Genomic DNA, 14342 nt, shown 5'->3' with positions numbered 1-14342 from the left:
GAAGAGCTTCTTCACCAACAGACAGCTTTGTAGCAGTTTACTTCCTGAGAAGCTACTAATCCAGATCATAATGAATACAATTGCTCTTTATAAGCAAATGGAGTGTGTTGTTACAATCACAGCTGTAATCTTCTGCGAATTTTCTCATCAATTTCTATTGTCCCACTCCTCAGTTTGACATATTGATCACTCGAAACTGAATGTAAATGCAGAACTGTTTCATAGCTTCACATATGAGATGGGCTATTGGTATACCGCAAATCCATCGGTTCAACACACTATATGTGGAACCTCTTCCGTGTGAAACACCTCCAACACTCTTCAGTTTCCTCATAAGCATTTGTTGTATCATCGTGTTTGTCCATACTCCACACCGAACCATGAAGAAGCTGTCCTTGGTGAATTTATCGAACTCCGCGGGCTTCATGATTTCTTTCAGTTTTTCCATGCCCTAGAGGTACAAATGACAAACTTTAGCGTAAGGAAAGTGTCCAGTTTTTGGAATATTTGGAGCATAGCTCTCCCACAATCTAAGCTCTCACACAATCTATATGGAGCTCCCAATTCCCCATACGCTCTGCTTGGATGAAATTCAGTGCCAAGATGACAAGCTAAATGTATTGTATCCATAACTGGGAAGTTTTCCCTCTTTGCATCATCCATTGTGTTGACAAATTTATTTTTCACCTTTTCAATCACTTGATCTTTTTCCAAATCGCTGAAAGATGCACTGTTTCCACTCATATCAGAAATACAGTCTTTAATATGTTGCTTCTCCTCCTCCATGACTGCCATTTCCTCCAGCATCATGATGGAAAGGGCACACATGACTGCAGTGTGAAATATGCTCACTATTTTTATATACTTGAATGTAGCATATTTCGTGACAGTACTCACTTTTCCGTGGATGTTTATAAGATGATATTTGACTTTTTTGTGTTGGCTTCAGTCATCTAGTGAAAATATGATTCCATAATGCTGCTTCGTCGGCTGCTGAAATGTCCTGGTTCAATGCGTTTGCCTCATTTTTGGTGCTTTGAATACCATTTTCAAAATGTGCTTCCTTCTTGATGTTTATATAAAAATGTAGTAGAATAACTCATTTTTTTCTGGTCACTTGCAAATTATTATAACGGGGACCTGTACCTTGTTCCACTGTCACATACTGAGTGTTCACTGTCAACTGACTATGGTCAAAGACGACTCCAGCGTCAAAGACATTTCACACATCACACTTCCACTTGTAACCAGTCTCTTTGATATTATTTGTCACATCTACTAATATTAATCAATATGCTGTCACTCTCGAACATATGAGCAAATTAGCATAAAATAGGCAAATTACAATTCACAAAAAATATTCTGACAAAAATATAAGAAAACATTTACAACCTTCCTCATTAGATTTGGTATCTACAAATCCGGTAGAAAATAATGTATCTCCCAGATCCATCACAAGAGTGAGCCTGAATTGTCTCCAAAAGTTGAGATTCCACTGTCTCTCATTAAGAATCCTATTGCTCCTAGAAAAGACTTTACCAAGTGGGAGCCTCCTAATCGAATAACTACATTAGTGAATAGCTCATTCCCTCCATTAGCCTCCACTGCAACGATATCTTTAGTTTTCATGTAGAGTGGTTTACCAAACGTCACAATACATATTTGCTGTGTGGTCTTCTTATGCTCTGTGATGGCATAAGTTAAAGCAGTTAAAGTAGTGCTATAATCTGTGGGCGGATTGTTGATGAGTGGAAGCACTAATACATTTGATAATGTATAAGGTTCTTCAGTAGTGATTTTTTTCCATAAAACCTTACCATGTAGGAATAGAAAGCTGCACAAACTTTCCCATCATCCAAGTAAAATTTGTGATTGGTAGGCACTATTGCTTTAGTGAATGATGGTTTTGAGTAGACATTATGCAGAACAATTTCTTCAATTCCAACTCTACTCTGCCTTCGGAATGTTAGCACACTAATTATTTGGGCACTTGTTGTTTCAGTAGAGCTTGGCATGACAGAGTTTTGTTACTTTCTGATGTTCTATCGCTCTCCCTGGAGTCGCAAACCTGATTCCACCCATAGCATGGAATGTAACTTTGCCCTTCACTGTTGCAATATTGAAGTCAGTATTATCGAAAATGAACTGTGAGAATGAATCACTTGAAATATTTGGTTTCCAGAACTGAATGGCAGAAGCCTGAAATAAAGCCACAGTGCTATATGAAGAGCAGAAACCCATATTCGAGAGAATTTCAACAATGTTTTTTCATCCCACTTTATGAAACAAGTACACTGCAAGACCAAGTTGCAGTGGGGAGATAAATGAACAAGGCCTGGTAGCTGACACAATCGCAAGGGATATTGCTGTACATTTTTTAAAAGAGGACTGTTCACTACCTTTCTTTTTTGAGAAAACCACACCCTTCACAAATTCATGTAAAGTGTCAGGAACCATAACTTCAGCATTCTCTGTTCAACCATTGATATCTGGATAATTGGCAATACTGTAAGGAGTCATATCTTCACAGACGATAGCTGCTGCTGCTTCTACTATTCTCTCTCTCTCTCATCATTTTTTCATTAACAGCTTGTTCATTGTACCATTGATTCAAAAGTTTGTGGCCACTGCCACGCAAAGATACAACTGGGGGAGTTTTTGGCATTGTGGCAAACAAGGCCCCATCACCAATGTGTTCAGTCAGTTTGTTTTTCAGAGTTTTTACAGTCATTGTATCTCCTTCTGGGTGACATTCATTAACTTTCTGCAACAAATCGAGAAATGAAAATTGACATTCCTCTGAACTATCTATAAATTTGCATAATTCTTGAAAAGGGGTATCAAAGTTTGTGTCTTGCGGGTGGCCTCTTTTTCAAACAGAGGAGGGGTTCGACACTGATTTAGCATGGCAGTCTTGATGATAATGGGCTTCTGCAGCTACTAAACACAAAACATAGTTGATGAGTTCAGCAACCTTTCTACAAAATCATCATCATGTTTCTCTGCTTTCTCAAGCAGTGTATGTTTCACAGTTAAAGAGCGAACTTAAAACACTCCACGGCGTTTGCGTAGTGGTTTTTTTTGTTTCCACCTTTATGTCACACTGCTCAGCACATATGAAACAGATTTTTTTTCTTTAATTGAGTGGATAAGAGGAAGAGGATCTCAAACTTTTATCATCTGCTTGTGCAACATTCTGATTAATTAGTTTCCTTATATTACATTCCTTAATATATTCATGCCAACGTATGTTATGCACTTCAATAAGTCCAGCATTCTGTTGAAGATTGTGAGCCCCATCCGTCCATTCCTTGCTGACGTGTATCAGAGATTCCAAGCCCTTTGTCACTATTGATGTCTCTCCTTCTGTTACCACAAATAAAACAAGTAGTGGTGTCCAGCACTTGTGTTTCCTTAGTCCAGACAAAAGAAATGAGACTAAGAAGAAGCACTTCGTAACACCACAAACTGATAAATACTGTCACAAAACAGAACTTTATGGCACTACTTTAACAGTTCACAACATTAACTCAACTGAACTGGACACTGGCTGGGAAGAAACGGCAGAGAGAATAGTGGTAGGGGAGCGCTGAGTGAATGGGAAGGGGAACTTGACATTTTCATTGTTGGCATGTACTTCTGATTTCAACAATACTGATAGTAAAAGAAATATCATTAATTAGAATATATAAGCTACAAAATATTTCCATACACTTAATTACGCTTTTCATTTAAATACTTTGCTAAGCGACAAAAACTACAACCTATTACATTAACAGTATTCTGTTCCAATTCTTATACCTGAAACCCCATTTGTATAAATGAAAAGATGCACAAGATCTTTTTGGTGTACAATTTTGCTAGGAATATATTTACTAATAAGAGCTCTGTTTGAAAAATGAGTCTTTTTGTGTATAAATTTAAAATATGGTACAACTTGACTTTTGGAGGGGATAAAAGGGGAACACGCCCCCCCTCCCCCCCCCCCCCCCCACACACACACACACAAAGGGGAACTTTTCTGTTTCTTATTACTAATACCCCATATGACTCTTTTCCCGAAGTTTCAAAACTTTATAAAATTTTTTTCTCATTTGCTGATTTTCTTACTAATTTGCATGCGGTATAAGTAGTTTACATTTTCTCCCATGACTTTCACTTCCTGTTTACCCAGTTTCTCAAATTTTGTCTGTCTTCACGACTTCATTGGTCAAATGGCTCTGAGCACTATGCGACTTAACTTCTGAGGTCATCAGTCGCCTAGAACTTAGAACTAATTAAACCTAACTAACCTAAGGACATCACACACATCCATGCCCGAGGCAGGATTCGAACCTGCGATCGTAGCGGTCGCTCGGTTCCAGACTGTAACGCCTAGAACCGCAAAGCCACTCCAGCCGGCCAGCCTTCATTGGTCATTTTTTTCTCTTTATCATTTTACCTATCAATATAGATCGCCCACTCATTACCTCTTATTAATGATTTCCGTACAAATTAGAACAATTTTTTCTGACCTTTTTCCGTTTTATCTTTTCCACTTTCTGGGTATTTATTGTTTTGCCACTCTCATGATTTCTAACACTCCAAACTGTCCTCTCTTGCCATGATGAATCCCATCTCATATTACATACGTTCTTTTTGAAAACATGCCTTTGCACTATCAAAACTGAGGTCCCACATTCTGTTTCTTGAAACCTGCTTGTTCCTTGGAGTTACTCCAAAAGGCCTAACATTGAAAGTCCCCATTTCTGTATGCAATCCTACCCTACATCAGGCTCTTTTACAGTTTCAAATACAGCAATCTCTTGCTCTTACCTGGCTCAACTGTGACCTACATGCCTCATCAGCAAATTCCCACTCTACCAGACTCATCTCCTTCTACAAAATCCTGCAGTTATCACCCCTCATGTTTCCTTGAATGGTATCACCTGCCAAGCCAAATTCAAACTGCAACAACATGCCAGACTTCAACTCAAAAAACTATCCCACCTTCTCCTAAACTATCTGAATAGTGGTGTTCCCCTTCTTGCCCCTCTGCAGCTCCCTAAACAGCCACACCATCAACCACCACTCCTCTCCTACAAACCAAGTTTGGCCAACCTCCCTAACATCCCACAGTCTTCACCACTGCCTCCCAGACCAAGAATAACCCATAACCCCAAGAACCAGTCACAGCAGTGCAGTGTCCTTAACCTGTCATCTAAAGCACTCTCCCCTGACCCGCTGTTCTGGGTGACTTCCCTAAACCTACCCCTTGTACTAGACCTCTCCAGTCCTTTTCCTTCACCCTTCTTCCTTCCCCTTCAACCCTTCTGCCTGAAGAACAAGCCACTGGCTCCGAAAGCTTGCCAATCACAACAGTGTGTGTTCTGCCACTGCTTGGTGAGTAAATTTTTTATCTATCCAAATAAATAATTATACCGATAATTGATTGTTTTTGTTCTTAGTCCTAATGGAGTCATTTGAAGTGCTTTAAGGAAAACATAGCAAAATACCATAGATCACAGAACAAAATTAATGTACTTAGTCAGAAACTTACTCCTTTTGCTTAAAACACAAATGAAATGTTTTGGCAACAACATTTTATAATGTCTTTTACATTGTTCACTAATATCTTCATGGCCTTCATAATGCCTTACATCATCACCAGGTACGTCACTTTGGAAAATAGTATTCATCAGATTTCAAGCCCATTTCTGAATTTTTTTCTGTCCAGTTACTAGGATCCAATTCTCTCCCCATCTCACTTTCACACATACTTACTTACTGCCGTGTCCACACAAACTGCAGTCGGTCTTTGGCCTCACCAATCAGCCTCCTCCAGCGTCCTTGGTGCATGTATTCTTCTTCTTCTTCAGACAGCCCCAGCTTACTCATATCCACTCTGACATGAACAGTCCATCGGAGTCGTGGTCTTCCCCGTGGTCTTTTGCCTCTATTATCTTCCTCCACTACCTGTCTGATGATCTGGCCTTCTTGGCGCATTATGTGTCCATACCACTTCAATCTTCTTTCTTTGATCACTGCCATGATGTCCATCGACTTGTACAGCTCCTGCAATTCACAGTTCTTTCTTTTCCTCCATTCATATCCATCCTTCACTGGTCCAAAAATCTGCCTAAGGATGGCATTCTCAAATGTCAGCAGTTTTCTTTCCATCTTTTGGGTGGTGGTCCAGGTCTCTAACATAAGACTACAGGTTGTATTATTGTCCTGTAGATCCTGGTCTTTGAGGATCTTGATAGAAGCCAGAACTAACAGCTTTCCCAGAGCAAACTTTGATCTGTTTCCTGCTTGTATTCATGCAATAATTTCCTGGTCTATCTTGTTCCTTTCATTGAGTATAGCCCCAAGATATTCAAAGTCTTTTACCCTTTCAAAGACTTTGTCCCCCACCTTCAGGGGGCCTGTCATCATTTTCTCTGCTAACTACAAGGTATTTGTCTTATCCATGTTCAACTTCAGGCTTGCTCTCATTGCCTTTTCCATTAATGTTCTTGTCATTTGAACCAGGTCTTGCTCTTTTTCTGGTATTAGAACTACATCATCTGCTTAGGACAGGGTGTTGATCCTTCTTCCCAGATGTATTCCTGTCTCTATGCTTGCTACCTCTCTCAGGGCTCTCTCCAATACCAGGTTGAACAGAAGAGGGGAGAAGCAGTCTCCTTATCGCACTCCAGTCCTCACCTTGAAATTCTTCCATTTGCTTTCACCATGCATGTTGTCTCCTGGGTACATATCTGTGTCAGTTTTATGAGATTTCTGGGAACTTGAGCCCTTTCAAGTTCTTGCCATATTGCTTGTCCATTCACACTATCATATGCTCTTTGGAAGTCCACAAAAAGGCAGTGAACATTTTTGCAGAATTTCCAGCTCTTTGCTAGCTTGATAAACATCACTGTGACTCTGCATCTTTGATTAGAACAGTTTATAACTGGTTTCAAAATTTTTGGAGTGGCCGTATGGGCACAAGTGATGCTGAACATTCTGGATGCCCTGTGGAGGTTACGACTCCATAAATCGTTGATAAAATCCATGATATGGTGATGGATGACAGAAGAGTTAAGGTGCGTGAGATTGCTAGTGCTGTGGGCATCTCGAATGAATGGGTACATAATATTTTGCATAAACATTTAGACATGAGAAAGCTATCCGCAAGATGTGTTGCGCGATTGCTCACGATTGATGAAAAACAGAATCGTATGAAGTGTTGCAAGGATGGTTTGCAGCTTTCAAGAAGAATCTGCAGGATTTTAAGCATCATTTTGTCACTGTGGATGAAACATGGATACATTACTATACTCCTGAGACCAAACAACAACCTAAACAATGGGTTACCAAGGGAGAATCTGCACCAAAAAAGACGAAGACCATTCCTTCCGAGAAAGGTTATGGCGACTGTCTGTTGGGATTCACAAGGTATAATCCTCATCGAATATCTGGAAAAGGGTAAAACTATTACAGGTGCATATTATTCATTGTTATTGGACCATTTGGAAACCAAGCTGCAAGAAATATGCCGGCGATTGGACCACAAAAAAGTCCTTTTCCATCACGACAATGCACCAGCACACACCTCAGCAGTTGTGATTGCAAAATTAATGGAAATAGGATTCCAACTCGTTTCACATCCCCCCTGTTCTCCAGACTTGGCTCCCTCAGACTACTATTTGTTCTCCAATTTGAAGAAATGGCTGGCAGGAAAAAGATTTTATTCAAACAAGGAGGTGATTGCAGCAACTAATAGCTATTTTGCAGACTTGGACAATTCCTATTATTGGGAAGGGATCAACAAATTAGAACAGCTCTGGACGAAGTGTATAAGTCTAAAAGGAGACTATGTCAAAAAATAAAATGGGTTTACCCCATAGTCGTAAGTAGTTTTTATTTTTGCACAGACTTTTCAAATGCCACTCGTACATTCCAAGTGCCACAGTTCACTGTATATTTGTTCTGTGGTCTCCTGGCATTAACCTTTGACTTGCTGGGGTCATTTCCATTGTTCCATGCCGAATCCGAGGCTATTTCTTGGTGTTTGTGACAATCTTCTATTTTACGGTGTAGGGGTGTTGGCCCCACGCCCAACCCCCAACCTGGAGGACCAAGGTGTCCCATTTAATCTGGATCATCACCTTTGACCTATCTGGTATGGGAGACCCTACTAGTAGCAAACAAACCCCACCACCACGACAAGATAAGGACTCCAGGGGAGGGGGGAGGGCTCACTTTCACACATGATTTAACAAAATAAATGTGCCTGCTCAACACTTATTCATGCCACATGCAACAGAAATGACATCATTAAGCTACATTTTATCTCGTACAGCTTCAGCTGTCATAACAACATTAACACCTTTTCTGCCACATAAACCTTTCTTATTTCCTTAAAGTAAGCACCCTTTTGTGCTTTACCATTTCAACCACATAATATGACACAGGAACCTCTGTCTGTTCATCGTAAATTTTCACCTCTTTATTGGAGTCAACACTCCTTTTTGTGCGTTACTACATACGAGGGCAGTTCAGAAAGTAACCTCCGATTGGTCACAGTGTGGGTTGTGGGGGTAGTAGCGACGCCATCTGTGCGTTCACGCACTCAACAGGTCAGTCGGCATCAAGCCGTGGTCGAGTGAACGTCGTACCTGCGCTAGTTTAGTTTTTGTGGCAGTTTGAAATGTGTGCTGCAATAGAAAACCCCGCCAAATGTGAAGTGCGTGCTGTCATAAGGTTTTTTACAGCCAAAGGATATTCTGCAGCAGCTATTCATCGTGAGCTTTGTGCCGTGTACGGACCAGGAGTTATGAGTGAAGGAGTTGTCCGTGAAAGGGTACGTTTATTTAAAAGTGGACGAGAAAACGTTCATGATGAAGAGAGGAGTGGTAGACCATCATTGGTGACTGACGAACTCGTTCAGACAGTTGATGCAAAAGTTCGTGAAAATTGACGTTTCTCAATGTCAGAGTTGTCTACTGGTTTTCCACAGATTTCTAAGACTCTCTTGTACGAGATAGTGACAGCAAGATTGGGTTACCGTAAGTTCTGTGCACGATGGGTGCCCAAAATTCTTACCGACCACCACAAAACTCAAAGAATGGCCTCTGCATTAGACTTTCTGTCATGTTATGAGGACGAAGGAGAACCATTGTTAAACAGAATTCGTGACCGGTGACGAAACCTGGATTAAGTACGTGAACCCTGAGACAAAAGAACAATCAAAGATGTGGGCACATTCAAATTCGCCTACCAAACCAAGAAAAGCCTCGCAAGATTTTTCTGCCAGAAAACTGATGGCAACGGTGTTTTGGGATGCCAAAGGGGTGTTGTTGGTTGAATTCATGGAACGTGGTACGACCATTAATCAAGACGTGTACTGTGAAACAATAAAAAAGTTACGACGGGCTATACAGAACAAACGCCGTGGTATGCTGACTTCTGGTATCGTTTTTTTGCACGATAACGCCCGTCCTCACTCTGCTCGCAGAACAACGGCCCTTCTTGAGTCCTTCAAGTGGGACGTTATCAACCATCCACCTTACAGCCCAGACCTGGCGCCAAGTGATTATCACCTCTTCATGCATTTGAAGAAATGGCTCGGGTCACAGCGGTTTGATGACGACGAAGAGCTCAAAGATGCGGTCACAGGCTGGCTCCAGGCACAAGCGGGTGATTTTTATGCAGAAGGAATTTCAAAGCTTGTGAAGAGATACGATAAGTGCCTCAATCGCTATGGAGACTATGTAGAAAAATAGTGCAAAGATGTAGTTGTAAGATGTATATATTAAAATATTTTTATTTAACTTGGTGTATTTTTTTAAATCAACCGGAGGTTACTTTCTGAACGGCCCTCGTATAAAAACACCAACTTCAGGCCGTCACTGACTTTCACTGAAGTAAACTTCTTCAATATTGTTACGGTTGCCCATTTTTAACCACCTGTCACCACAATACACATTCATTTTACCCAGCTCCACAGTTGATTCTAATTTATCATACAGATAGGATACTAGAATCTTCTTACTTTCAAATTTAACTTTCATACAGAACACCGAACCCTCGGCGTATAAAAATAATCTACAACAAAAATTATTTCTTTCCCTACTTTGCAAGAATTTTTTTTGCACAAAGTGGCAGATGCTTCAAGTGTAGAATTGTCAGATCACTTCATCCACAGAAGTTGTAGCCACATAAAATAGGTAGACCCTGAATAGAAGAGAGTAAAAAAAAATAGTCATAGACCCGCTACCATAATTCCATGTGCAAGACCGTCAATTTTAACACCCACGTTGTCCTTTAGCCTCTGATTGCTACAAACATTTTGTATTAATTAGTTTTCATGTCACATAATAGATTACACAATATCATATGAAAAATTGCTTTTCAAGTCTTTCAAATTATGTTACAGGATGGGACACTAGCTTATTCTTCAAAATTTTCCTGAAAACTGAGTGATTTAATTACTTATATAAAAAATATATAAATAAAATTGGCCATAAATTATGTCAACAACACTGAAATTTGCTGTTAAGTGCTGTTCATTAATTATGTGTCACTGTCATATTTAAAATCTTCTTTCACATCCACATAAAGCACACTGATTCAATGGAGCAACATGAAAGTTCAATACATTTTCAGAAATAATATTTAACATCAGAAAAAAATATTTGCTGTAGTTAACACAAGTAAATTGTATACAGTTTAAGAAGTTGCTGTTAATCTGTGAAAAAAGTTGTGGTGATTGATAGATTGATTAATTTTATTTCATGTTCCATAGGTTCAACTTTGTTGGGTTCACAAGGATGTGGAACGAGACAGTTTTTTACAAATACATTATGATAATCTTATAGCATGTACAGGCATTTTAGTGCATAATTATATAAAAATTTATACAGTAATTTCTTTGAGCAGAAATACAGAAAAAAGACGATACAAATTTTCTTAGAATCATTAAAGCACTACAGAAAAACAGATAGAGAGCACAAGTGGATACAGAGCTCAAATTAAATAACATTCTTAGTGGCAGTATGTCAACTTGGCAATGGCCTTACCACAGTGGATACACCGGTTCCCGTGAGATCACCGAAGTTAAGCGCTGTCGGATGTGTTCGGCACTTGGATGGGTGACCATCCCGGCCGCCATGCACTGTTGCCATTTTTCGGGGTGCACTCAGCCTCGTGATGCCAATTGAAGAGCTACTCGACCGAATAGTAGCGGCTTCAGTCAAGAATACCATCGTAACGACTGGGAGAGCGGTGTACTAACCCTACGCCCCTCCTATCCACATCCTCCACTGAGGATGACACAGCGGTCGGATGGTCCCGGTAGGCCACTGGTGGCCTGACGACGGAGTGCTTTTTGCTTTTTTTAGTATCTCAACTTGTATTACATAATATTAAAATCTTAACAATTTATTTATTTAAAAATTCATCTAGACTGTAAAAAGCTTTTTCTAACAGAAATACTATTAATGCTTTCTTAAACTTACTCTTGTTATGAATCTCTGTCTTTATTTCACGAGGAGGAGCATTGAAGAGTTTTGTTCCAGTGTAGTGGACACCTTTTTGCATCAAGCTCAGATTTCTGTGCTCGCTGTGTATGTCATTCTTCCCCCATGTGTTATGCTTATGATAATTACTGATTGGTTGAAACATCTCTATATTTTTACAGACAAAACACATGAGAGAAAAAATATATTGGCGTGTAGTTATGTATATTTTAAGTTTTCGAAAGCCATTTCTACATGAGTCTCTTGGGTGCATTCCACATATAACTCTTAAAGCTCCCTTCTGAGCAATGGTCAGTTTCCTTGCTAATGGTTGGTTGCCCCAAGAAATAATGCCATATTCAATGAGTAAGTGAAAACAGCCATAGTATGCCACTTTTGCAGTTTTAGGTTCAACACATGTTGTGACAACCCGTAAAGCATACATAGCAGACCTAAGCCTCTTACAGAGATCTATAATATGCGAAGACGAGTTCATTTTCTTGTCAGTGTGCACTCCAAGAAATTTTGTTGTTTCTATTCTTCCTATTGGCTGATAACCACACGTCACACTTGTCTCTCTCTCTATTTCTGTTTTTTGGCGGAACTGAATAAAGCTGGTCTTCCTGGAATTTAATGAGAGACCATTCACCTTGAACCAATTAACCACATCTGAGAGTATGTGATTAATGGATTCCTCAAGATGACTATATGTTCTGCTGCTCATAAAAATTGTGGTATCATCAGCGAATAATGTAAATTTACATGGCAGTCTTGTACGTGATGGTAGATAATTCATAAAAAGTAAGAATAATAATGGCCCAAGAATTGAGCCCTGAGGCACTCCACATGTAATGGAAGTCCATTCAGAATGTGCAGAAACATCACATACTCCACCTGAGCTATTCAAGACAACGTTTGTTTTCTGTCTTGGAGAAATGACTGTAGGCAATTACCTGCAACACCACTTATTCCTACTAATATTGATTTTTGCAAGAGAATCTGGTGATCAACACAGTCAAATGCTTTAGACAAATCATAGAAGACACCAAGTGCTATAATTTTCTCATTAAGGGTTTCTAGGACTTCATTTGCAAGTGCATAGATTGAGTCTTCTATTGAACAGTCCTTTTGAAAGACAAATTGGCTCTTGCTGAGAACTCCATTCTTCATGAGATGATCAGTAAATCTTACCTGAGCTATTCAAGACAACGTTTGTTTTCTGTCTTGGAGAAATGACTGTAGGCAATTACCTGCAACACCACTTATTCCTACTAATATTGATTTTTGCAAGAGAATCTGGTGATCAACACAGTCAAATGCTTTAGACAAATCATAGAAGACACCAAGTGCTATAATTTTCTCATTAAGGGTTTCTAGGACTTCATTTGCAAGTGCATAGATTGAGTCTTCTATTGAACAGTCCTTTTGAAAGACAAATTGGCTCTTGCTGAGAACTCCATTCTTCATGAGATGATCAGTAAATCTTACATGTATTAGCTTTTTTAGAATTTTAGAGAAAGCTGGCCTTTGCAGTTCAGTTCCATAAGATTTCACACAGAGAAAGCTGGCAGCAAAGAGATAGTTGATCGTTAGTTCAGTTTTATCGCCCTTTTTGTACAAGGGCTTCACAATGGCATATTTAAGTCTACTGGGAACAGCACCTTTTTGAAGGGCAGAATTGAAAATATGACAAGAGAATGTCCCTTATCCACACACAAGAATATTTCAGTAAATGATTAGAAATATTGTCAACCCCTGCAGAGTTTTTATATTTTAGAGACATCATGATTTTTTTAATGTCATATACAGTGACGGGATTAAGGTGCATTTCTGGAATTGTGTTTGAATATACAGCTTGACAAAGAGTTATGGCCTCATCAACATCAGGCTTTTAACCAATGTGTTGAGTTACTGATAGGAAGTGTTTATTAAAAATCTCAGACACACTTTTTGGGTTATCTACTAGGATACCTTCATATCTGATTTTATTTACATCTTCTTTGCATGTTGTATCTCTTCCTGTTTTTTTTTTTTTTTTTTTTTTTTTTTTTTTTTTTTTTTTTTACAGTGCTCCAAATTGTTTTTATTTTATTATTAGAATTATCTTTTTTCTTCTCATAATAAAGGGCTTTTGATTTCTGTATTAGTTCCTTTAAAATTTTAGTGTCTAATCTATAGTGTTCCCATTTTTCTACATCTTTAGAAAATCTTATTGTAGCATCAGTTTCCCTTTTGGTTTTACATGACTGTTTTATACGTTTTGTAATCCAGTGCTTACTTACCGAATTGGAAGCACTGTTTCTGACCAATTTCTCTGGAAATATTTCTTCAAAAAGAGCACAGAATTTATTTATAAAGCAGTTAAATTTACAATTAATATTATCAAGGTTACACACTGAAGACCAAACCATTTGCTGCAACCTATGGTTGAAAGTTTCTTTTGCCTCTTTGTTCATTACTCTTATGAACTTCCATTGAGGAAATTGTTTTTTGAACAGATTAACATCATAAAGAGTGAGAATTTGTCCATTGTGATTTGAAAGCCCACTTATAACCTGCCTGACAATATAATTTTAATGTCTACTTACATCTAAAAAAAATGTTAACTGTCATAGTTTGGGACTCGGATGTAACTCTTGTTGGAAAGTTTATTACTGATATCAGATTATATAAGGTCATCACAATCCCAAAGTCAATTTTATTGTTATTTTCTGTCATTAAAGTTTATACTGAAATCATCTTTGCCTGCTTTTGCTTTTACCTGTAACCCTGACAGCAGGAGTTCCATTATACAGAGGGGTCCGAAAAATGTATCCACTGTTTAAAAGTCCATAACTTGCAAACTAATTGACAGAGTTG

At 38.9% G+C, this 14342-nt stretch overlaps 1 protein-coding gene and 1 pseudogene across 1 annotated transcript in view; both read left to right on the top strand.

Annotated features, from left to right (window-relative positions):
* LOC126236812 (MORN repeat-containing protein 3-like) overlaps positions 1 to 14342 on the top strand; it is a 137742-nt gene that overhangs the window by 47536 nt on the left and 75864 nt on the right. The gene's annotated exons all lie outside the window — the stretch shown is intronic.
* LOC126208942 (5S ribosomal RNA) lies at positions 11032 to 11149 on the top strand (annotated as a pseudogene).

Source organism: Schistocerca nitens, chromosome 1, assembly GCF_023898315.1.
Source record: "Schistocerca nitens isolate TAMUIC-IGC-003100 chromosome 1, iqSchNite1.1, whole genome shotgun sequence".
NCBI classification, from domain to species: domain Eukaryota; kingdom Metazoa; phylum Arthropoda; class Insecta; order Orthoptera; family Acrididae; genus Schistocerca; species Schistocerca nitens.
This window is presented reverse-complemented; position numbering and strand designations above follow the sequence as displayed.